The 26,781-nt window shown below is 38.2% G+C and overlaps 1 protein-coding gene across 1 annotated transcript in view; it reads right to left on the bottom strand.

Moving 5' to 3' along the window:
• GRIP1 (glutamate receptor interacting protein 1) overlaps positions 1-26,781 on the bottom strand; it is a 659,234-nt gene that overhangs the window by 544,099 nt on the left and 88,354 nt on the right. The gene's annotated exons all lie outside the window — the stretch shown is intronic.

Below are 26,781 nucleotides of genomic sequence, written 5' to 3'. Positions count from 1 at the left end.
GGTAGCCATCGGGTGGAATGCTGTTTAGAGGTTAAACAAAATAAGGACTGAAAAATATTCTTTAGATCTTAAGAACATTGAGGGCATCAGAGATCCTGGTGATCACAAAAGAGAGTTTCTCCTATACAAATATTGAGAGTTTCGAAGCTCAAGATTATGAATGAAAAGCACAAATAGTATTCTGAATAAATGGCCTATTACTAGTACCCAGTGAAAGGGTAAGCACCAATCTCCTTTTATAACAAAAGTATAAACAACAATGCCAACATTTGTTCATCTTTTTTTCCAGGACTGATCATACCCTCTTGCCCTTAGTCATGGTAAAATAGGACTTAAAAACAAAATATGAATGGCAGATAAACATTTACTTTTTCATTTTAATACAAAGCATAATGTTTCATCTCAATAGAGTTCAAATTTCTCTGGCTCAATATATTCAACGTCTTTCATGACCACAATTCAATCTGATTTGACAGCTCATTAAAAACATTCTCTATTTGCTGCTGGATGAATGATTTCATAAATTGCATACATGATCCAGACCCTAGAATACTGAAAGGGACATGATTCTGATGAGCAAACATATGCCATTTTTAGTTCATTTTTATTGTGCATACTTGCAAACTTATTCAAGTTTATGACTAGAGTTACATGAGGACTTTTATAAATATTCTGTATAGCTCGACTATGTCACACATAGAAATTTAAATTCCAAAGTTGGTTGAGCATCGCTGCAACCCAAATCAGAAGAGGAAATGTTTATTGGAGTGCATTTTCAAAGCACAGAAATTACACCACATCTCAAAAGAAATCATTCAGCCAACAACAAATGGAAAATGACTTTTTTTTGAGGATGCTCTTTCATCTAAAACAAAAAAAAATCCAAAATAGTCATGTATTCATTGATTCCTTTTGTCGATATTTATTGTCTACCTTTTATTGGGCACTAGGCCACAGGTGTGAACAGACAGACAGGCTCTATGTGTGGGGAAAACCACCAACTGTGCCAAGACTATGAAAGAAAACACCAGGAGGTAGGCGGAGTAATCTGACTCAGACTTGGGGGCTGGAGAATGGTGATTCGGGACCTACTATTGCACCCAACCCTTTGGAAGCACCATGAGGATTATCTCATTTGATCCTTGTAGCAATTCTCTGAATTGGGTGATAATATCATTATTCCCATTTTAAGACAAGAATACTCATACCTAGAGTGATGTTTTGGTTTTGTTTGTTTTTAGCATCAGTTAAAATGCCCATCAAGAAAATTTAAACTCTGCTCAGCAAAATAAGAGAGGAGGCTATCACAAAAGTATGGTTATGATTTTGTTACTGTGTTGGTGCTCACAGGTACCTATGGCTTCTGGTGAAGACTATTCCCTCCAAGGATGACAGATGAAGGAGCCAGTACTATAAAAGATGAGAAAAAGGTAAAAGAAAGAGAGAAGCAAGAATAAAAGGAGACAAAACCGAGTAACACTGGGTAACCCTGCGTCAGCTACTCCATGACAGACCAAAGAGAAAGTGTGACACACGCAGGTCCGCCACAACCTAAATAACAAGGATCTGGCCTTCCTCACCTCCTACAATAAAACTTCACACTCCAAATCTGGTCTTTTGCTCAGCCGATTACAGTACTTCTTCCCGACTCCCAAATCTGTTAAAAAAAATATTGTCAAAACCCATCTTATTTGCAGCTGTAACAACACCTCTCTCCGAATTCTCCGCTGGTTCCCCTGAACAAAGTTCACATTTCTCTTACTGGGCTTCAAAGCCTCCTCTTCATGTGGGCTTTATCACCTCTCTGGCTTTATTTACCACGACCGGTGCATCTGCCTGGTCCATCTAAATCCCCTCTGTCTCATTTCTTCCCTTCTCCTAATTCTTTCCTCATGACATCTCTACTCAGTTCCTTCTGCCAGGAACAACTTCATAGCTCTTACCTGCCACTCCGACCAATAAAAAATGGCTGCCGAGTTCAGCAGTACTTGGGAACACAAACTTGTTCTAACTTAATGGTATAAAGAAGTGAGTTTCAAACTCTTTTAGCTACATAGTCCTCTTGTCAGTGAAATCCCTCCCAAAATCCAGCCACTCAAGGACTCCTAGGGGAAGGGTGGGTGTTTGGGGCAGCCAAGTGGACTGGGACCCCACTCTTGCCCCAATCACAGCAGCTCCCCAAGTGGTTTCAGGGTATGGAGACCATCAACAAGTGCCAAAAGCATGGCCTAATTAGGGAAGCTTTTCGTAAGTCAAATCACACATGCAGAACATCTAAAGTGCTTTAAGAGTGCTTGGATACCCAATTTCATAAAACAAGAATATTGACCATTGAAACAAATATTAAAGTACCTACTTATGTGCTGGGCACTGATTTAAGCACTTGGACTACCTCAGTGAGAACAAAGGTCTCCTGCCTTGAGGAGTTGCAAGTGAGCATGGGAAAGACACATATTTTAAAATGTGCATAATGAATATATAAACTATATAATATATGAGAAGGCGATAAGTGCTACTGGGGAGTGGGAAAGGTGGGGAGGAGAAAAGAAGATTGGGAGTTCTGGGCAGTGGGGCAAAAGGGAGAGGCATGTTGCAATTATAAAAGGGCAAACAAAGAAGGCCTCCTTGATAAAGTGCCATTTAAGCAAAGCCCCATAGGGGGTAAGGGGGTTAGGCATGAAGATATGTGAGGGGAGGGGTGGTGCTATCTGGCTTTAATTGGTACCTTTTCCTGAACCACTGACAATGTTCCAGGCAAATTGCTGAATTGCCTTGCACTACACACTCCCGTTATACGTGAAACTGTAAGAGGCTGGTATTACTATTGTTTGCATTTTACAGATAAGGATGCTGGGATCTGGAGCAGTGGAATCACCTGGAGGGCTTGTTAAAATGCAAGACTGCCGAGCCTCATCACCAAAGTTTCTAATCTGGCATGACTGGGGTTCAGCCTGAGACTTCGCACTTCTAACACGTTCTCAGGCCACGCTGATGCCCAGAGCACACTTGGAAAACCAGTGCCTTAAAGGAACAAGGTAGTCTCTGCAAAACATTTCTGTCTCCAAACCCACATATTCTGGTCTCTGTTATATAGTTCCTCTTTCAAATAACAGCACCTTCTTCCAGATGTTTCCGTTTACCATCTCAATAAGCCCTAAAAGCAAAATGTGTATCATATATAGATTATGTATTTATAAATAAAAGCACAGTTCTTTTAAAAAAGGATCAATTGATAATAAAATGAAAGTGCTACAAGGGCAAGAATACTATCTATAGTATTCACTGCAGAATACTTAGCACGTGGAAGAGTACCTGGCATGTACTAAGTATTTAGTAAATAGCTTTTGCATGAATACTATCACATATCCTACATTTTTTAACCTTTAATTTTACAATAATTTTAGGTTTACAGAAGAGTTGTGAAGACAGCATAAAGAATTCCCAGATACTCTTCAAGCAGTTTCTCCTATCGCTAATATCTTCAAAAACGTTTATCAAAACTGAGAAATTAACATTGATTCATTATTAGTTATATTCGGATTTCATTCAGATGTCGCAGCTTTTCCACGAATATTCATCTCTGGTCCAAAAGAGCCTACTGTATTTGGTCACGGTGCCCATTTCCTCTCCTCTGGTCTGTGACGGTCTCTCAGTCATTCCTGGTTTTTCATGACCTTGACACTTTTGAAGCAACCAGCTCAGGTATTTTGTAGAATGTCCTTCAATTTGAGTTTTTTCCTGTTTTGTTTTGTTTTTCCCCCATGAATAAACTGGAATTCTGGATTTGGGGGGAGAATGTGACAGAGGTAAGGTGTCCTTGTTCATCATATCAGTGACAGGTGATATGAACTGGACTCAGCACTGGTGATATTGAACCTGATGACTTGGTTACACTGTGAAGTTCCTATTTTTCTCTTTCCATAACTTCAGAAGGTGGGTCACTGAGTCCACATTCCAGGGAAAGAGAATTGAACTCCACTTCTCGAAGGGAGACATATAAAGGAGTTTGTGGACATATGTTAAAACCACCACGGTAATTAATAAATATTTGGGTGGGGAGATAGTTTGAAGTTACGTACATAATTTCATTTCTCCTTAAATTTTCTGACACCAATCTTGTATTTTTGCTATCTGAGTCCCAGAATCAGCTTTTCCTCCTTTATAAGAGAATGGTATTTAGAAACTATCTGGGAGCTGGGTATGCTTGTTGCTGCCAGAATGTCCCTGCAGCAGATGAGCTATGTAACACATGCATTTATACTACATATCTCCACATTTATTTCTGTATGTGTATGTACATTTATTAAAGTGAACACAAGTTCCCACCAAGATTGTTGACTCAGATCTATCACCACGGACTTCATTCTGGACATCCTCTCTTGCTTATTTGTAACTTCTTTCTCTGACAGTGAGAAACGTGGTGTTGTGGGTTGAATTGTGTCCCCACAAAAATTCATATGTTGAAATCTTACCCCCAAAACTTCGGATTGAAACCATATTTGAAGATAAGGTCTTTAAAGAGGTAACTAAAATGAGGCCACTAAATGAATTAGAATGAGGTCATTGGGGTGGGGCCTAATCCAATATGACTAGTGTCCTTAAAGGAAGAGGACATTTGGACACAGGTCCACGCTGAAGGAGGACACAGGGAGAAGAGCACCATCCACAAGCCAAATAAGAGAGGCCTAGAACAGACTCTTCCCTGTGGCCCCAGAAAGGTACCAGCTCTGTGGACACCTTGATCTCAGACTTTCAGCAGTTACAATTAAATAACCAATATTGATACATTATTATTTTTTTTAAAGATTTTATTTATTTATTTGACAGAGAGATACATAGCGAGAGAGGGAACACCAGCAGGGGGAGTGGGAGAGGGAGAAGCAGGCTTCCTGCTGAGCATCCAGGAGCCCGATGCGGGGCTCGATCCCAGGACCCTGGGATCATGACCTGAGCTGAAGGCAGACGCTTAACGATTGAGCCACCCAGGCACCCCTTGATACATTATTATTAAGTAAAATCTGTACTTCAAGATTTCCGTCGCTTGAACCTCATGTCCTTTTGCTGTTTCAGAATTCTATCCAGTTTAACACATTGCACTTAGTCATTATGTCTCCTAAGGCCACTTATGGCTGTGAGAATTTCTTAGACTTCCCTTGTTTCTGATGATCATGACAATTTTGAAGATTACTAATCAAGGTATGTTGTAGAATGTCCTTAAATTGGGATTTGTCTGTTGTTTTTCTCAGGATGAGAGTAAGGTTATGGGTTTGAGGGAGGAAGATAAAAGAGGTACATTTTCATCACATTATATTAAGGGTACGCACAATCAACGTGACTTATCACTACTGATTATCGACCTTGATCACATGGCTGAGGTAATGCTTCCCATATTTCTCCATTGTAGAGCTATTCTTTTTTTTAACTGAAGTATAATTGACATACAATATCCTATCAGTTTTAAGTGTACATCATAGTGATTTGATCTTTTTATACATTATGAAATGATCCCCATGATAAGTCTAGTTACCATCTGTCACCACACAAAGTTATTACAATATTATTGACTATATTCCCTATGCTGTACTTTTCATCCCCATGACTTATTTATTTTATAACTGGAAGTTTGTACTTCTCACGTTGTAAACTATTCTTTTTCCCCTTCCCGTACTCTTTGGAAGGAAGTCACTATGCGGAGACCACACTTAAAGATTTGAGAGTTACACTCCACCTCCTTGAGGGTGGAGTAAATTATTCAGAATTTTTCTGCATGGGAGACTTGTCTCTTGTTCTCCATTTATTTATTTATTCTATCATTTATTTATATTAGCATACTCATGAATATTTGTTTTATACTTTGGATTATAATCCAATACTTCTATATTTTGTTGTGCAAATCTTCCCAGCTCTGGCTATTGGGAGCTCACTCTTTCAGATGGTTCTTGTGTCCCTTTGAATACCCCATCATTGCAGGGTTTATGTTTTGGTATTTTGGTAGAGTTCTTCTGTTTGCTTTTTTAAATACTTCCTTACTTTCTGGCACTACAAGAGGCTTCAGGCCCATTTTATACATTTCTAGACACAGTCCTAGAAGCGGCTATTTCTCCAAAGAGTCCTGGTTTCTTTTATTGGAGAATGGTATTAGGAACCAAAATCGGGGTGCTAGATGTATCCTACATTTTTGACCTAACAATTCATCATAAATATTTTCTGTGTGAATAAGCACTTTAAGTTATCATTTTTTTGAGCTGCATAATATTCCACTGTTAGAATAAACCATAATATCATCTACTGATGGATATTTATATTGTTTCTAGCTGTCTTGGTATTATAAAAAATGCTGAAATAAAGTTTCTTCTATCAAAATCATCATGGTTATGACTATTTCCTTAGGATAAATTCCTCAAATTAAACACTGTGAGTGTGGGACTTTTGATGCATATTATGAGTCTTCCAAAGTCCCGCTTACAGAGAATGAGAGCCCTTCCCCCACATATTCTCCAACATCAGGTACCTATCACTATTGGTTTCATATACTTTTTATCATTTCTTAATAGATAAAACTTACTTTGTCATTGTAATTGATCCCTAACTAAAATGAACAATTATTTGCCACTTGAATTCCTTTTCAAAAATTTTTTTCTATTCTGGTTTTTAAAAAATTAATATGCAACAGTGCTTGTATACTAATGAAATTAACCCTTTGTCTATATACATAAATTTTTTTAAAAGATTTTATTTATTTATTTGACAGAGAGAGAGACAGCGAGAGAGGGAACACAAGCAGGGGGAGTGGGAGAGGGAGAAGCAGGCTTCCCGCTGAGCAGGGAGCCCAATGTGAGGCTCGATCCCAGGACCCTGGGATCATGACCTGAACTGAAGGCAGACGCTTAATGACTGAGCCACCCAGGCACCCTATACATAAATATTTTTAACTATCTTTCCCAGTTTGTCATTTGTCTTCTAACTTGGTTTATGGCCTCTTTGTTTCTAAACAATAACTTTCCATATTCCATATTCCACAGTTTAAACTAATTTATAGATTTTTCCCCTAAGCCACATTTACATTTTATAATTTTGCTCACAGACTTTTAAAAAATGTGTTCACTTTCACATTTTTGCACTATGTGAGCCAATCTAAAAAAGAGCTGATGATGTATTATTGATTCTGACACAGTCATGAAAGCACAGATTATGCTTCTATTAAAACTTACATTTTATGACAGGTTTGTCAGGTTTAATTTATGACTCATACACATTTCTGGCTCGGTAGCCACAAATTATCTCCTTTTGAATCTTTATGATATAGTACATTTTCTTGCCAGAGCATTTTTTCAAACATCTTAATATTTAACAAAAATAAATAAATAAATACAAAAAGCAGAAAACACACACCAACAAGTGATAAATAAGAATCATCATTTTTTAAAGCAATTCTAAATACGGTTGACCCTTAAGCAATATGGGTTTGAATGGCACAGGTCCACTTATATGCAGATTATATAATCTATACTGTAAATGTATTTCCTCTTCCTTATTATTTTCTTAATATTTTCTTTTCTCTAGCTTACTCAATTGTAAGGATACAGTACATAATACATATGTCATACAAAATATGTGTTAACTATGTTATCAGTAGGCTTCCGGTCAATAGTAGGCTATTAGTAGTTACATTTTGGGGAAGTCAAAAGTTATACGATAATTTTTGACTGCATGAGGGGTCAGCTCCCCAATTCCCATGTGGTTCAAGGGTCAACTGTATATGTATATATATATGTATATATATATACACACACATATATGTATATACATATATATGGAATAAGGATATAGGATATATATACACATATATATATGGAATAAGAGATAAGGAAGTGGAGATTAAATGATATACATATACATATCATTTAATCTCCACTTCCTTATCTCTCATTTTAGTTTCATATCTTTATAAATATATTTTTCTCATTTTTAGAAAAGGATATAATATAGGATATATATAGACATATAATATAGACATTCATGTTGTCATGTTGTCATGTTCATTTGTGAATTTTCTGAATATAAGAAATGTGCACATACCAAAAAGAAAGAAAAAGAGATGGATGAAGCCATCTTCCTTATAGTGGCATCAGTGAAAGGAGCAAAAAATATATATACTCCTAATATTAGGAATTAGAATTGTGGGGTTGAGGGGAAGCAGGATGAGAATATTCTAGTCACATGCAGAGACATGGCAGTGGAAAGATATATGGTATTTTCAGGAAATGGAAAGAAGGTAGGCAGGGGCCAGACCATACAGGCTATCTAGTCTTATTAGGGATTTAGGTCCTCGACCTAAAAGCAGGTGAAAGCACATGTAAGTGTATTCAAGTTTATCGTCTTACTCTTATTCTATCCTCTAAGTGATGCAGAGAATGGATTGAGGGGAAGGACAAAGTCCTGAAGTCCAGAGCTGAGCCTTGGCAGTGGGCCAGGTAATAGATGACAGTGACTTAATGTGTGGTAGTGGGGTGTGGAAAGAAGGGAATGGATCTGAGGTAGAGGTGGACAACTCTACAGATTGACTAGAAATGGGAAATGAGGGAGATGGATGGATGGTACTACTTATCATAAGATAGGAAACCCCAAGAGAGGAAGTGTGGTAAGAAGAGTAGCATTTTTTACTTTTAGCTTTGCAATCTCTTTGAAATATCCAAAAAGACATGTTGTCACTGGAGCTCAGACACAAAGTCTGAACTGAGGTTATATAATGAGCATGATTAACGTGTAGATCATAACTGAATCCAAGTGTGTCGGTGGGGTTGCTTAAGGACAGAATATAAAGCAGTGGTTCTCAACCAGAGGTAAGGGGAATTATTATTTTGCTCCTCAGGGGAAGACATTTTTGGTCGTCACAAATGGGGCATCTCGTGAAGAGGAGACAGGGATGCTGCTGAATATCCTACAAGGCACGAGACAGGCTCCCGCAACAAAGGTTACCTAGACCAAAATGTCAATAGTGCCAAGGTTGAGAAACCCTGACATACAGTGTGATGAAATCAGGGCTTTTAGAAACTCTGTCTGAAGATGAAGATGGGTCAGGAATGGAGCCTGAGGAGGAGCAACCACAGAAGGAGGAGAAACACCAGGAGTGCCTGGTGCCAGGAACATCAAGGCAAGAGAGTTCTCAAAGACACAGGCAAAGTGTCAAATGCTGCGATTGCAAAATGAAGTACTGTACTAGCGCAGGGTCTAATCCGTGCAGAAAATATTTTTAAAATAATTTCCCCTAAAGTATGTTCAAATCTGTACTATTTTTCAGCAGGCCACAAAATAGGCATCCATTTATAGAAAGAGCAATGGAATTTTGCATCACTTCTCATTAATCCCCAACCCTGTTCCCCTTCCTGAATTTCTCTAGTTCTCAGATGCTTACCTCACAGGGGAGGGAGCAACTGCTGTTTTAGAAGGAGCAAGACTGGGGAGGGAAGGAGGAGGCAGGGAAGTGGGGAGGAGAAAGGATGAATGACCTCCAGGTTTTCCAAGCAAGCCCAACTTAAATATGAAGCATTCCAAATGATCGTTCCAAGTTTTATTTGGAATTCGTATGCACCTTCCCACAGACACGATGTTAGAGAAGACAAGTTTAAGGGGAAACTACAAAAGGCTGTTTCGCCTGTGTTTTCAGCTACTACTGATGACAGCCTAAGGTGTAGAAGGCCAGGAGTTCAGGAGGTTCAGGAGGGTTTGGGAAAAAATCTCCCGTCTTTTCCTTTCTTGGGAACACCCCCAATCCTGGTATTTTAAAAGCTCATTTATTCATCAAATATTTATTGCAAACACCTATAGTTATTTGTTGAGTGTCTGTGTCCCCCACTAAATGCTAAGCTCCATGACAGCAAGCACAACATCTACTCTATTCACAACTACAGGCTAAGAAAATGCCCTTACTCCCTGGCATCCACAAAACAGTAATTGATTGATGAGTGAATAATGAACAAATAAACGCATATATTTCTATTTTTAAAATGTTTGTTTACTCTAATGTATTTCAAAAGGGTGAATTTTTATGCAGAATTAACATATAAACGTTTTAGAAAGTAGCCTGGCAGTGTGAAGAATGCTATTTTGAGGCAGAAAGGTCACCCACAAATAGGCCAGTCCTGCCTGAGAGCCCACCCTGGAGGTTGGCCTTGTTCAAATGGTACACATATATTTATAGTTATATTTCCCCTCCTCCTTTTCAGATATTAAAACAACTATTTTTGCCCTGGCTGTGGAAGTGATGAGGCAAGCATAGCTCAAGCTAACAGTTTTAAAATTTAGGGAGAAATAGTCTATCCCTTTAATAATAAAAGGAAATTTTCAGGAGAGGCAAGTTTTTGAAAGGTACAAAACCAACTAACAGGATTAATGTATTATCGTAAACAATTTTATGCAAAGAAACTTTCACTTTGGACTTCAAAGGGGAATGGAATTAAGACAAGAAAAGGGGGTCAGGTGGAAAGGACTTTTCTGATTAGGAAAAGATAGTCATAGGAGAGCATTTTAGAGTGAACTCAAGCATGAGGCCCTTGTAACATGCTTTTCTTATAGCTAAACAGCACCATTTAGACCAAAGCATGGTATTAGAGAACAAAAGCCACTTTTCTACAGAAACCAGGCAGGAAGCAGGAAGACCTGAGTACCCCATAGGAAGCCACGTCATCAAGACATCAGTTAAAGAAGAAAACCTATTTAAAAAAAAAACGGCAAACACACACTTTTATGAGCCAATAATTGTATACAGTTCCAGGACTTTCAGATATTCAAGGTACTAATATAAAAGGTCCATCTGAAAACAAAAAGAAGGAAACAGTAAGATTCTCATTAAACAACCATGAATAAGGTTTAGTCAATAACACAATTTTATTCTGGAGTTTGTATTTTATTCAATGTTGCTTTAAGTTTTATACCATTTAGTTTACAATGTAATTAGTAGTTGGTAGGTATACTGCGTATTTTAATTATTCACATACACACATATCCACAAACATAACATAAAGGAGTGCTCCATCAACTCCACCTAGACAACAATCCACCTGGAGAAATCTTCTGTGATCAATCTTAGAAGCTGTAGGCACTGATGTTCCAAACTGGAAATATATAATTTTAAATGGTACTGATAAGAGCTAACAATTACGGAGTACACATTATATGCTAGAGGCTACACATATATCTTATCTAGTCCTCACAACAACCTATGATGGAGGTAGGTATTATACTTGGACTCCTTCTATACATGAAGAAGAGTAAGGCATGAAGTGGTTAAGTAACCTACCAAGATTGTACCTTCAGAGCTAGAATTTGGACTATGCATTCTTCTTAAAGTTCTACAAAGTAACAACAAACACAGCAATAAGGATTTCATGGAAGTTTGGGAAGAGCACTAAACTGCTCACTGTGGGCTTTGATTTCCTATCTCCATTTCACTCTCATTACACCATGTTCTTATCCTCAGTGTCTACACACTCTTCTGGAATAACCGCATCCATTTCCGTAGCTTTAGTTTTGCCTCTAAGATTCTAACTCTAGATTCAGCCCAGATAGCCCTTCTCTATAGCCATAGACAAGCAGACATGTTGATGTGGATATCATTCTGCCACCTAAAGCTAGACACAAAAACTGAACTAACTACTTCCAACCAACCCCCCCCCCCCCCCCGCCCCCAATCTACTTTTCCTTCTCTGTTTCCTGCCCCAGGAAATGACCCTGTCTTTCTTTCAATGCCTAAGGCAGAAACGTGGGTGTGATCCTGTACTCCCCTCTTATCTCTCAAGCCTTATGACCTGCTGACTTTTAAGTTCTCGCAATTCATCTCCCAAGTAAGTCCCCCATCAGTCTATCTTCTGTCCACACCTCCCCCCTCCACTTCGGCAGGACCATTCCAACAGCCTCCTAACTGTTATCCCTGCTTGGGGCCACAAACATTCTCCACTGTGCTGTCAAAGTGATTTTTTAAAAGAACAAATCATGATTTACTCATTCGTGTATTTAGTAGTTTTGTTTTATTAACACCTTCTATGTGCCAGGTACTATTCTAGCTAGTGAAAATACAACAGTGAGCAAGAGACAAAAATGCATCATGGAGCTTACATTCTAACGGGGAGAGACGGACTGACATTCAAACCAAATGAGAGAGTGCATGTGTATGTGTGTTTTTGTTAGAAAAGAGCTTACTACTCTGGTGCCGAATCTTCCCACTCCCTCATTCACACACACCCTAGACTTTGTCCCTTTTGAACTACTTTTGATTTCCCAAATATGCCATGCTCCCATACCCAGGCAACTGCCCATGCCGTTCAACTTAAAATTCTCTCCCTCTGCCCTTTCCACCAGGCTAACTCCCACCTACCTTTAGCAAGTCTTCCCTGATCTCCCCAGTCCTGGTTTTGTCACCCATCATTGGGCTCCCAAAGCAACATCAGCTTCCACTTTGCTGTACTCTACTGTTACTGCATAGTTACTCATCTGTCTTCCCTTCTACTTTTTAAGTGCCCGGACAGCAGCGAACGTGTGCTCTGATGATGTCATAGGTATTTGTGCTCTGATGATGTCACAGGTATTTGTATCAGAGCTGCCATAACAAAATACCACAGACTGGGTGGCTTAAACAACAAAAATTTATTTCTCACAGTTCTGGAGGCTACAAGTTCAAGATCAAGGTGTCAGTTGGCTTGATTTCTTTTGCGGCCTCTCCTTGGCTTGTAGATGGGCATCTTCTTGCTGTATCCTTGTATGGTCTTCCCCTTGCATACACATCCCTGGTGTTAAATTAGATTAGGGCTCATTTTAACTTAATCACCTCATTGAAAGTCCTATCCCCAAATATAGTGATATTGTGAGGTACTGGAGCTCGAGGTTTCAACAAACTAATTTGAGAAATGAATTTGAGGGGAACACGATTCAGCCTGTAACAGTATTCTATCATCAACTCACGGCCAGTCTTGTTTTGCTTATAGCCCTTAGCCACTTCCCCCATTCCTGTATTATTTTGAAGCGAACTCAAGATATCATATCTTTTAATCAGTAAATATTTCTTCAATGTACCTAGATAAAGACAATACAGTCTTCTCCTGGGGACAAAAGAGGTAAGTCCTACTTAGCTCTCTGATGATTTCCTAACATCTTTTCAGATTTGGAGGAACAATGATATTTTAACAAAAAAATTCTCTCCTCCTGGAAAAGTTTTCCCTTTAAATAAACCATTGACAAAACAAAAACAAAAAGTGTTTGAAATCTTTGGCATGGTAGATCTCAGTCTATGCTCTCATGATGAAGGAGGAACTGTCCATGGGTGGTTTTAGTTGAGATTTAATTTGTCTACGTGCTGCTTTAGGCTACCAAAAAATGAGCTATGTGTATACACATGTGTGTGTGTCCCTAAAATATTGTGCCTAAAACGAAGGTAACAAATGCTCAAGGTGCATTTTTAGAATCCATGCATGCTACTCCCTGCATCTTCAGTGAGAGCCAAGAAACGAGGCTGTTTTCTCTTTTCATTATGGATGCTCTTTACAGCATCTCCACTCTCTGACCAGCTGTCATGGCAACATTCTCCTCTGTCAGGATGAGAAAGTGGCAAGGCTCATTCCCTTAATGCATGAATGAACCAGGGAGACTTCTGAATAACAGAACTCCCCAGAGCTTGGATGACACCACTGCAAAATGCAGCTTCCGCCACGCAGTCTGCTTTCAAAGTAACGCCTTCTCCATCCTGGCACTTCAGAACGTGATGACAAAATAAGGAAGAGATGAAAGAGATGGACTTTATTTTTCATTTGTGACTCTACATATTTTGTCCTTAAAGAGTAAGCTGTGAAGTGACAATGAATAACATGAACACTGGAAAACATTTGGAAGACACAGGCTTTTAACAGCGGAAAGACAATTCTGTCCTTGCAAATGTTCGTCAGGGAAAAGAAAAGAACTGCTGTATTCCAGAAATAAGCTGAATATCATAAATACCAAAAGTTTTATCAGCAGAAACTCTTGAAAGTAGAACAAATGGCCTTGGATAAGAGTTATACAAATGAAATGTGTAGGTATACTTACATTGTTTGTTTGTTTGTTTTTTAATTTACAGAAAAAAATGTGAAGTTAGGGAGCTTCTATAACCCCAGATTATTAACATCCTACATGTGCATTAGCTATAATGAATGCGCCAATATTGATACATTATTATTAACCAAAGTCCCTACTTGATTCGGATTTTCTTTGTTTTTACCTAATACCCGTTTCTGTGCAGGATTCCATCCAAGATAACACATTTCTTTTAGTTGTCATGTCTCAGGCTCCCCTTGGCTCTAACAATTTCTTAGATTACCCCTGTTTTTGTAGACTACCCCTCAACCAAGATTTGTCTGATCATAAGACTGGGGTTGTGGATTTGGGGGAGGAGACCGCAGGAGTAAAATGCATTTTCATCACATGTTGACCGTAGATAATACCGACACCACTTATCACTGCTACTGTCAATCTTGATCGCCTGGTTCAGATAGGTTTGTAACAACTGCAACCACTATAAAGTTCCTTTTTCGTCCTTCCCATAATACATTCTTTGGAACAAAGTCACTATGCACATCCTACCCTTAAGGAGTGGAGAGTCATGTTCCACCTTCTTGAGGGTAAAGTATCTACGTACATATCTGGAATTCTGCAGAGGAGATTGTCGCTTCTGCCCCGCGATTTTATTTTTTGTATGGTTTTGCCACAGATTGTTGTCCATTTATCTGCTGAGAGACATCTTTGTTCAAACAGACAACAGAGAGTGGGGTCTGTGTTTTTAAACTACTCTGATAATCTCTGTCTTTTAATTAGATAATTGGTATATTTAGACCATTACATGTAAAGTTGATTATACAGTTGAATTAATATCTACCATGTTTTTGTCTGCTTTCTATTCATTATATATTTTTCTCTTTGTTCCTTTTTCCCCTCTCATTCTGCCTTCCATTACTTTAATAAGCATTTTATATGATAAGACTTATCCCCTCTCTCAGCATATCAATTATAATTCTTTTTAAACTTTTTTTTTTTTTTTTAGTGGTTGCCATAGAGTTTGCATTTTAGACGAACCCAAGCCCACCTTCAAATAACACTATACCATTCCATGTGTAGTGCCTGGACCCTATAAATAAAGTATTGTCCACACCTGCCTTCTGTCTCGATAACACTGTTGTCACTCCTTTCATTTTCCACATGCTGTAATCATCTAATACATTATGACTAGTGTTAAACAAATAGTTTTCTTAATTTTTAAAAACAAAAGATTTCCTTTTACCTTAATTCACTCCTTATCTGGGGTACTTCCCTTCTTTATACAGATTCAAATTTCCAAATTACATCATTTTCCTTTGCTCTGAAAAATTTAACATTTCATAAAGGGCAGTTTTAGGGTAATAAAGTCCCTTAGTTTTGCTTGTCTGAGAAGGTATTTCTCCTTTACTTTTGAAGGATAATTTCTCTAGATATAGAATTCAAGGTTGGCAGGGCTTTTTTCTTTCAACATTTTAAATATTTCACTCCACCTATATGGTTTCTGATGAGAGGTCTACTGTAAGTCTTATTCTTATTCTTCTAAAGGTAAAGTTCCCCTATCCCTACTGTGGTCCTATGGTTTCTTTCAGGATTTTCTCTTTGTCTTTGGTTTTCTGCAGTTTGAATATCATATACCTAGGTATAGATTTTCTGGTATTTATACTGCTTAGTGTTTTCTGAGCTTCCTGGATTTGAGGTGAGGTGTCTGTCATTAGTTCTAGAAAATTATCAGTCATAATTACTTCAAAGATTTATTTTGTTCCATTATCTCTTTTTTCTTCCTCTGATATTCTAATTACATGTATGTTTCACCTTCCGAAACTGTAGCAGAGTTCTTGGGTGTTCTGTTCTGGGTTATCTTCATCATCTTTTTGTATTTCAGTGTGAGAAGTTTCTATTGACCTATCTTCAAGCTCACTGAGACTTTCTCAGTCTTAGTCCAGTCTACTGATGAGCCTATCAGAGGTATTCTTCATTTCTGCTACTGTGTTTCCTATTTCTGGCATTTCCTTTTGATTCTTTCTTATATTTCCCATCTCTCTGCTTATATTACCCATCTGTTCTTTCACGTTGTATACAACATATATTTGTAGACAAATTAGTTCATAACCTACGAATCATAGTTATTTTAAATTCCCTGTCTGATCATTCCAAAATCTGTGTCACATCTAAGTCTGGTTCTGATGCTTGCTTTGTCACTTCAGATTGTGTTTTTCCTTGCCTTTTAGCATGGCTTGTAATTTTTTGTTGAAAGCCAGACATGATATATTAGATAACAGGACCTGAGGTAAATAGGACTTTTATGTGAACCTGGCTAGGAGTTACACTGTTTAATGTTTGCTGTAAATACAGGTGCCAGAAGCTTAAAATTCCTCTAGGGTCCTTATTTTGTGTCTCCTATTATCTTTGGGCTTTCCTAGGAACACCTCCTTGGATAGAGTCTGTATTCTGCAGCTCTTTCAGCTGTAATCTACTGTTACAGGAGAGGTCTGTTGGTGTGGTGGTAAGAAGTGGAAAAGGGGAAGCATTCTAGAATCTTATGATTAAATCTGTCTTTTAGTGAGCTTGTGTTGCTGTGTTGTGACCTTTACAAGTATTTCTTAGCTTGTTTCCTTCCCCCTTAGGGGATACAGAAAAGCTAGAGAGGGCTTGAGTCAGAGAAATGTCCTTTCACCAGGTGGTATAAGACTGGTAAAGTCATGTCCCCTGGAGAGTAAACCTTTATTCTAGAGAATGCTCTGGGAGTATTTCACAATGCTTATTTTTTTTCCCCTTCCACTTGCCAGATCCAAGAGAGAGTCTTTCTTGGCTCTTTATTGTGAGAACTTGATGGGGTTCCTAGAAGCAAAATCTATGTGAGTGTGAGACCCCTTCTGAAATTGCTGTGACCAGGAATTTCTCACTCTCAAGCTAAACTACACTCAGCCTCCAGCAATCCATCAAAATCACTATTTAAGTAGTTCCCCCACCCCCACCCCAGGTTGTGACTCCTTCTACTTCAGCTTCAGGCAAGCAAATCTTATTTGTGGCTGTCTGGATTTACATTTCTCCAGATTTCAGTGGCATTTATTCTGTGACTACTGATACATCCAAGAAAAGTCATTGATCTCAGTTTGTTCAGCTTTTTCTGATTGTTAAGGACAGGAGTGAGGACTTCCAAGCTCTTTATATGTTGGAGTTCCTTACATTCTTTTCATAATCATATTTTAATATTTTTTATTAGAGAACATAAATCTTGGCTGGAAAGTATTTATTGAGGATTTATCACAACCATAGCAGAGTACCAGGTACTCTGGAAGATAAAAATTCATTCACTTGGGGGGGCCTGGGTGGTGTAGTTGGTTAAGCTTCTGACTCTTAGTTTCAGCTAAGGTCATGATCTCGGGGTCGTGAGATCAAGCCCTGTGTCGAGCTCCACACTCATCACGGAGTCTGCTTGAGATTCTCTCTCCCTCTCCCTCAGCCCCTCCCCTGCTCACTCTCTCTCTCTAAAATAAAGAAATAAATCTTTCAAAAAAATTCATTCATTCAACAAATATTTATTAAGCACCTATTAGGATAGTAGGCCATGTGCCGAACAGTAGGGATATGATGATGAAGAAAGCTATGGTCCCGGCTCTCAGAGAACTTACATTCCCGTTAGAGAGATGGAAAACTTATGTACACACAAAAATAGTAACCTCAGCCTTTAAGAAGCTAATCAGAGTGACAAAACAAAATGTAATAGTCATAAAGAGCATCTATGTTTGAGTACACTGTAATAAGGTGGTTCAGCAAAGAAAAGGAATGGTGTGAGTTGAAGTATTCTAGGGCTTGAGCAGAAGTTAGAAAATGAGTAGAATTCAGGTTGTGAAGAAATGTCACTTTGATAAAGGGCACAGCAATGGCAAAGACTTGAAAGCGATAATGAGGAGAACATGTTCCAGCACGGCCAATACAACACAAGAGTGTGTCCCATTAGAGCTTGGCTACAGTGGAGCTTTTGTTGCAAAGTAGTACAAAAGAACAGCAAAAAGGTGGGCGACCACCAAAATCAGAAATGTGTTGTTCAACAAGATCCATGAGGACCTTGTTATTACAACATTAGACAGTGAGTGGAATGAAAACAAGCACCGTACTGGGACTCATGAGGACACCTAGCCTCTGCCATCAACCAGCTGTAGGTCCTTGGGCAAAATCACTTGGCTCTGAGTTCATTTCTTCATCTTTATTAAAAAAAAAAAAGTTCAATCAGTGAGTCATCTTCCCATCTAAATACCTGAAGATTCTGTGTGGGAATCTCCTCTACATCATTCCAGGTAAGTAGTAACCTAGTCTCTGGACGAGTCCATCCAATGACAGGAAGCTCACTGTTCTTTGAGACAGCCAGTTTAACAGAACCAGCCCTGGACAGTTACGTTGATAAAATGCTTTTGTTCATAACAAGCTGAAATCTGCCTTTCCATAATCCACTCTGTCTAAAGCTTAAAATGAGAGCAGCTCTGTCCAACGCATCTTTCTGCAATGTTGAAATATTCTGTATCTGTACTGCTCAATTCAGTAGCTACTCTCCACATGCAGCCACTGCTCACTTGAAATGTGGCTGCTATGACTGGAGAGTTGAAATTTTTATTTTATTTAATTTTTTATTTAGTTTTTGCTTTATTTTAATTTAATTTAAATGGCCACATGTGGCCAGTGGCTACAGTATTGGACTGCCTAGCTCTAAAGCAACCCAAATAAACCTGTTCCTTCCACATGACAGCTCCTCAAATATGTGTGATAGCTCATTGTTGGCCTGTCTTCTCAGCTTTTCTTTTCTGGTTAATCACACTGTGATGCTCTAACCATTGCTCACATGGCATATTTTGTGGCCCCGTGTTCTTACTGACACATTCTAATTCTCACACTCAGTTGAGGTCCACAGATGTTTTCTAGAAACCGTGAAACACCCCTGAATTTACATGTAAATCTGCTATGGATGTATGTGCATTTTTGATGGGAGAGCATCCATGGCTGCCTTCAGAGTCTCAAAGGAATCCCTGACCCCCAAAAGGGGGCTACAGTGAGAGGGGAAGATAAAAGAAAATGAGACACAATAGTAGTATTAAAGCTAGCTCTGAAACATCACATAACTATTAAGAGGCTGAGTGAAAGCAGACCTTAGGACCCCCAGAGCCCAGTCTTATTTCTATTTCAATACCACCTATGTAATTTCACACAAAAGTTGCTTCAATTTCTTCCTAAAAACATAGCCCATCATTCTTCTTCTATAAACACAGTAACATGTAATTTTTATAAATCTTTGTGTCATGTATAACTATGTTATTTTCAGGAGAACTACGGTTGGAAGTATTTTTTAAGGCATTCTTTAATACCACTAACAAAAAAAATACACTCTCTAGTTTACTCAGAGTCTTGGGATACTTATTTATTTATTTTTTTGACTGAGATGACAACTTTTTAAAAAAGGAAAATGCACTTCAAAACCCTTCTTGCAGTCTGCTGAAGACATCTGCAATTCCCTGGGTTCACATCCTGCTGCCTCCATATAAAAAGAGCATATTTTAAAAAGATTTTTGAATTCTGTATGAATTCATCTTACTAAATCAAAGGCCCTACGGTCTGTCAAGTAATCTGACCGTTATTGACCTAAATCAAAACATCATAGCCATGCCAGTGTTTATCCTACTTTTAAAGAACTCCAGAAAAGATCATCCTATTTCCTTGAATGGAAATTCATTCCAATGCCATTCAATAAAGGACCTGGTGTAACATAACACTAAACTAATTTTATAGGTAGCATATTGCCTTTTCCCAGTGTATATACCAAGGAAGAGTACATCATCTATTCAGACAGCTGTGGTTTTTCTTCACTATCATCCTAATTTAATCTAGGCATTAGAATTATGTAAGAAGACCCTATGGCATATTGAATATTCAAGTCTAGAGTTTTTCTAGATTCCAGGGTTTGAGGGCATTCTTTTTTCTTTCTCTTCATTTCTTTTCCTCTCTTGTTTAAATATCAAACAAGCAACTGCAGTGGCCACAATATAAAAATTTTAAACAAACAAGCAAAAAAGAATACCCCATCTCTACATTACTCCTTACCTGTAGGTTACTTTTTAATAACAATTGACTAAAGATAGAGCATGCAAGATCTGAGTCTACCTTCTCACAATTCAATCTTTCTGCACAAACTTTAGAGCATTTATTTTTGTCTTTCCAGTTCTAAAGAAAGAAATAACCAGGATACCTCAACAAATGTCCTTCTAAACCATCATGAGTGGCAGAACCTGGAGTCAGTCTGACCACTGGAGTCTGGAGTTGGCTCTTAAGAACTGTGTTGTGACTGCCTTAGAATCCTCTACTCTGTCTATTAATATTAATAGATGTCTATTTCACTATGAAAGACCAAATAGAATCTGGCTTCACCTCACCACCTACAACTCTGCCTCCCTGGACCATATCTCCATGATCCCTCATCAGATCCAAGCTAACCCATCTCCCTATTCTGCTCTTGACCTCTTTTATTCTCAACTCGGCAGCCAGAGAGATGCTTTCAAAACACTAGTCAGATCATGTTATTCCTCAGCACATCCCAAATGCTTCCCATTACACTCAAAGAAGAAGCCAAAATCCTTACTATGCTCCACAAAGCTGCCCAATTCCTTCAAGTCTTTACTCAAATGTCATCTTCTGCATGCATTGACCCATTTAAATCTCAACGCTTACCCCCAAGACGCGTACATGTCTTACCTCCTCACCTGCTATACTGTTTTTCTTTAGTACTTAAAACTATCTAACATATTCAAGACCTTACTTATTCATCTTATTTGTTGACTTATTAATGTATCTGCCCCAACTAGAATATAAGCTTCATGAAGGCAGGGATTGGAAGATCTAGAACACTGCTTCGCATTTAATAAGTAGTTGGTGCATAAATCTAAAGAACAGGTTCATACACAGGATGACGATAAAGGTAAAGCAAAAATGATCATAATTTCCACATTGTCTAAATTCAACTCCTCACTGAAATACTGGTATTATCCTCTGTAATTTTTAAAAAATGGAAATATAATTTTTTGTTATGAAGTAGTCAAAATGCTCATTATAAAAAATCAAAATGAAGTCTTAACAAAGTGTCCGGTACATAGTAAGAACTCAACAATTGTTGGGGCTCCTGGGTGGCACAGTCTGTTAAACACCCGACTCTTGGTTTCAGCTCAGGTGGTGATCTCTGGGTCGTGGGACTGAGCCCTGTATCGGGCTCTGTACTCAGCACAGACAAGACTCTGTTTGGGATTTTCTCTCTCCCTCTCCCTCGGCCCCTCCCCACCCCTGCTCATGCATGTGTGCTCTATCTCTTCCTCCCTCATAAAAGGAAAAAAAAAAAAAGAACTCAACAATTGTTTTCTATTATTGATTCTAGTACAGACTTTCCTTAGGCTAAACTCTTGAAAAGTACAATCACTGGTCATAGAGAGAGACGTACAGATTAAGTTCCTAATAAAGTGTAATCTTCAGGGCCCATCATTTGCTAGAGCCTCTTCCAAGACATGAAAGAGCCCTCAAATTATATTCACATGGCCATATGTTTTTGTAAAACTGGTAAAAATAAGATCTTTAACTGCATCTGTTGTAACTGCTGTTGCCTTCTACTCCACTTTCCCTTTCATCAGGCTTTCCCTTATATTGAGTGGCCCTGGAGTAGCCATGGGCATTTTTGGATTCCAGCAAGGGCAAACTGAGTTGGGAATTATATTTTAGTTTACTTCGGTTTATATATGGACTCTGAGGTCCCTTCCAAAGATAGCTAGTGACAGCTATTCCAGACTAGAAATGGCCAGGAATATTCCTACTGCCCATCATTCCAACTCACCCTCCAAAACTAGAGGTCACAGCACAAGTATGCCTCTTGCCAAGCCTGGCACCAGAAGCATGTGAGTAGTGGAGGACAAATAAGATTTGAAATGTATGGAACCAAGGGCTAATATGTAGCAAATTCTTCTAATCATCAGGTGTCTAAAATTGTAGGCAAAAGGACTCGATTCCGTTTTCATCAGTGCTTAGACTAAATGGAAAGAATCCTGTGTCTGGGATATATTCAGTAATAGAGTACATTCAATTACAAACACAACAAACCTACAGCGGTACTACAAACAGCAAATATCTGTGTGAATTTTCAAGTTTTATGAATCCCAGCTACTAATGATAAAAAGAAATTTCCATCTACCATGTTAGAAAACTTAATTATCTTTCTTGTGACTTTGTAGAAAATAACTCAAAATTATGTCATATGAAAAGACAATCAAAGAGTAACCTAAATAATATGAGGGATAAAATATGACAGAAGAATGTCAGGAAGTTAATTACTAAAAATGTGAATAAACATAATATGTACATTCTGTTCAAGGGCGAAACACAGAGACCAGTTAGGGGGCTATGCCCATGATTTGAGAAAGAGAGAGACAAGATGGAGGTTTAGGCCAGGGCACCAGCAGGGGAGGTAGCAAAAAGCTGCAAAAACATTTCAGTCTTTAGCACTCAACAGACATATATAGTGATGCATTCAGAGGCAATCATAGCAAAGCTGTTATGAGCCAAGCCCTGGACCCAGACTGACTCAAGTTTGCCACATCGAGATGGATTATGATGTTTATGGTAGTTACCAATTTCATAAAAAATATGTTCTCCTCATTAAAACTATTTACTTTCATACCCATTTTCTATTCATAATTTCAGAATCTTTTTTAAAAGACTCCTCCCCCCCCAAAAAAACAAAATACAATACAAAATACCACCCAGCCTCAGGCTCCACAAACCTTACATCTGCCTTTGCTCATAGAGTAGGTACGTTTTAACTTTTGATACCAGCTGCTTAATTTCCCACTAGAAAGATTATGGCAATTGAGACTCCAGTTTCCTTAAAACGTCATCAACATTAGCTATTAATTCTTTCTAAACTCGGCCACTCTGATAGATGACATTTCAATTTGTGATTCTTTGATTACTACTAACGCTGAACATATTTCTGTATATGTATTGCCCATTTGTAAATCTTTCCTTATAGACAACCTGGTTCCGCCCTTTGCATTTTTCTACTAGAAAGGTAGTCTTTGTCACTTGACAGGCACACAATGCTTGGTAAGTGTCAAATATTGTTACTGTGTGTATTTGCACCACTTATCTGGCACATATATTTCATTTAAACATTTTAGCTCTAAATGTCTTGTTTCTCCAACTACAGAATAAATTCTTAATAGGCAGGAAAAGTCCTTGATGAGCAGATACATACTATACTATATTATATATTATAGTTTATATCCCTTATCTAGCACAGAACCAACATATTTTTTTAAATTTCAGTATGGTTGACACATAATATTTCATTAGCTTCAGATGTACAACATAGTGATTTGACAACTCCGTACATTATGCTATGCTCACCACAAATGCAGCTCCCATCTGTCACCACACAACACTATTACAATACCACTGACTATATTCCCTATGCTGTAACTTTCATCCTGATGACCTATTCATTCCATGACTGGAAGCCTGTACCTCGCACTCCCCTTCAACCAAAGTTCTTTAAATAAGTAGTGTTTGAAAGAAAACAAAACCCCTTAAACCACCACCACCATTACCATCACCACCACCACTATCCCACCATCATTACCACTTCTCTAGTCTGAACAGCTAAATCCATTCACTCAGTAGGAGTTAAATACAAATGTCTCACTGGATGTATCACATGTCTGGCTAAAAGAATATTCCACTGTCATGTTTTTAAATGAACATCAGAAGACTTGGGTCTTCATTATTTCCACTCACCCCCACTCTTCATGAGCTCTTCCAAACCTCCATATTCTCATAGTTCTCTTTAGTCCAATCCTCAGATTCCTAAAACTCACATACACACATAAATACATTCATGGTTTATGAACCATGAGCTAATGAGAAATTTGAGAAACAAATTTTATGCTTTGAACCAAACATGAATTGTAACTAATTCTGACCCCCCCACTGAGGCCTTTGAATACTCTTAGATGATGATTGAAAATATAATTTCAGAAACAGAAGCAGGTTGCTAATTACAAGGAACATCAATGGACAGCTCCTAGAGAAAGATTCCTCAATTTTGATGCAATTATGAAAAAACAAAATATAAACATGAGCATTCCCAAATCTCCCATGCTTAGGATTGGGTCAAATTTTCATCAAGATACATCAGTAAGCCTACAAAATTTAAATTTCTTCAGGAGAAAATTATCTTAAGAAAAGTTCTGAAAGTCCTTTAAGTTCTATAACATATCATTTTAACTTTATGTGTAACATAAATGTAGCAGAAAAGTACACAAGTGATTAAGTATAGAGCTTGATGAATTTTCACAAAATGAGCACTCTCAGATCATCAGTCCCCAAATTATGAGACAGAGCACTACCAGAAGCTGGGGAGCCCTCATTGTGCCCACTCCACATCACCATATTTCCCCAAAGTACACCACTATTCTTATTTTTAACATTATAGATTAGTTTTGCCTACGTTTGAACTTTATATAAATGGGAGTTATTCAATATATACTTCTCTGTATCAGGCTTCCTTATTCTCCTAATTACGTTGTTGCAAATAATAATAATAGTGCAAACACTCAAGCTGTATAATACATCACTAAAGAATGCTTTCCTTAAGTCACTATAGTTATTTCCAGCAATGGGGCTCTTTTTTCAATAAAGTTTTATATTTTAGACTTCAAATCCAGAGACTATCTCAACAGAAGTTAATAAATAGATTCAACTGGGGGAGGGAGGTGAGGAGAGCAGTGATTACGATGATTTTTTGATAAAGTATATATTCACACATACAAAAAAGTAACTACCTTTTATTACCCTAAAAAAGTAATAATAAAGCCCTATATGCTAAGATTTCTGAAAGTTTGGGTGGCTCAGTCAGTTGAACGTCTGACTCTTGGTTTCAACTCAGGTCCTGATCTCAGGGTCATGGGATGGAGCCCTGTGTCGTTGGGCTCCATGCTCAGTGGGGAGTCTGCTTAAGATTCTTTCCCTTTCCCTCTTCCCCACCTCCCCCCCCCCCCCGCAATAAATAAATACATCTTAAAATTTTTAGAAATTTTGATTGAAAAGCAATTCTACACTACCCTATGACCCGGCAATTGTACTACTATGTATTTATCCAAAGGATACAAACATAGTCATTCCAAAAGGGCACTTGCACCCCTATGTTTATAGCAGTAATGTCCACAATAGCCAAACTGTGGAAAGAGCCCAGATGTCCATCAACAGGTGAAAGGATAAAGAAGATGTGGCATACACACACACACACACACACACACACACACACACACACACACACAATGGAATATTACTCAGCCATCAAAAAGAATGAAATCTCGCCATTTGCAACAATGTGGCTGGAGCTAGAGAGTATAATGCTAAGTGAAATAAGTCAGTCAGAGAAAGACAAATATCATATGATTTCACTCATATGTGGAATTTAAGAAACAAAACAGAGGAACATAGGGGAAGGAAAGGAAAAATAAAATAAGATGAAAATTGAAAGGGAAACAAACCGTAAGAGACTCTTGACTAGAGAGAACAAACTGAGGGTTGCTGGAGGGGAGGTGGGCAGGGGATGGGCTAAATGGGTGATGGGCATTAAGGAGAGCACTTGTTGTGATGAGCACTGAGTGTTACAGGTAAGTGCTGGGTCACTAAATTCTACTCCTGAAACTAATTTTCCACTATGTGTTAACTAACTTGAATTTATTTTTTTTATTTTTTATTGTTATGTTAATCACCATACATTACATCATTAGTTTTTGATGTAGTGTTCTATGATTCATTGTTTGTGCATAACACCCAGTGCTCCATGCAGAACGTGCCCTCTTTAATACCCATCACCAGGCTAACCCATCTTCCCACCCCCTCCCCTCTAGAACCCTCAGTTTGTTTTTCAGAGTCCATCATCTCTCATGGTTCATCTCACCCTCCGATTTCCCCCCCTTCATTAACTAACTTGAATTTAAATAAAATCTTGGAAGATGAGATAAGTAAATAAATAAACAAACAAACAAATGCAATTCTACAGAAATGAACTATAGGAACTTCTGAGTTGTAGATCAAATCAATACACATATATCAAAATCACATCATTTTGATTTACCTATTTTTAGCTATGTAATTTGAAACAACCACTCCTTGTCCCCCATCAACCTCTCTCTTGGGTAATTATGTTAACAGCTCCAATCTCCCTCAAACTGGTCATATTTTTCCCGAGAAGGCAATGCTTCTGTAAGAGTTTCCATGCTCCGTGCATCACACTTCAGCATTCCTTTCTTTCATCTGTCTCAGACCAGCTGTTTTCTATTTTCCCCCAACCATTAAATGTACTAGATTAAAGCCAAAAAGTATTTGCCTCAAAAGCTAAGATAAAAAATAAACAAAAACAACAAAAGAAAAACAAAAACCTCTATTTTTAAAATACCGCATTTCCACCAGATTGCTCATTTTTCTCTTGTGCAATGACATTTTCATTTTCTTTAACTTGATTTGACTTCTAACCAAGTTCATTCTTAAATTACAGGCAGCTAAGCCTTTGAAAATTTTATCTGCAGCTTTCAGGATCCACGGGGACAAATGGCAAAGTGGTAGACCGTGACATGGCCACAGCTCAGCCCACAGAAGTCGGCCAAGCTTTATGCCTTCGGCAGCATGCCTCCA

The sequence above is a fragment of the Phoca vitulina genome, unplaced genomic scaffold (assembly GCF_004348235.1).
Source record: "Phoca vitulina isolate PV1807 unplaced genomic scaffold, GSC_HSeal_1.0 scaffold23, whole genome shotgun sequence".
Lineage (NCBI taxonomy): Eukaryota > Metazoa > Chordata > Mammalia > Carnivora > Phocidae > Phoca > Phoca vitulina.
Note: the sequence above shows the minus strand (reverse complement) of the source record. Positions and strands in the feature narration are given on the sequence as shown.